A 576-nucleotide genomic window follows, 5' to 3' on the forward strand; every position below is an offset into this window, starting at 1 on the left:
TAATTTTATTATTTTTTCAAAATAATTAATTTATATTTTGTTATATCCCCTCACTATATCAAACACTATTCTTTTTCTTACTATATATTATTCTCTATACACATACCTGTCATTGTCTCATCGCGACTATTATATTACCTTGTTCTCCTTTCTTGCTTTTTTTTTTACCTCTCCTTCTACCTTCTCTTCACCCGATCGTTATTAATTATCACCAAGTATCATTATCGCAACTTTTACTCTTTTCTATTACTTTGATTTATAACTACCTATTCGGTTAATATTTATGAGTTGTTGAAGGTTTGCTAAAAAAATTAAGACATAAAGCGTTTAAAATTTTTGTCCAAATTATCAAAATTTGATGTCAGTAATTCTAAAAAACAATATCAAAATATATTATTTTCAACTAAAATAATAAAAATAGTATATAATTATCACCATTATCGCAACTTTTACTCTTTTCTATTACTTTGATTTATAACTACCTATTCGGTTAATATTTATGAGTTGTTGAAGGTTTGCTAAAAAAATTAAGACATAAAGCGTTTAAAATTTTTGTCCAAATTATCAATTATCAAA

This window comes from Arachis ipaensis, chromosome B03 (genome assembly GCF_000816755.2).
Source record: "Arachis ipaensis cultivar K30076 chromosome B03, Araip1.1, whole genome shotgun sequence".
In the NCBI taxonomy this organism is placed as follows: domain Eukaryota; kingdom Viridiplantae; phylum Streptophyta; class Magnoliopsida; order Fabales; family Fabaceae; genus Arachis; species Arachis ipaensis.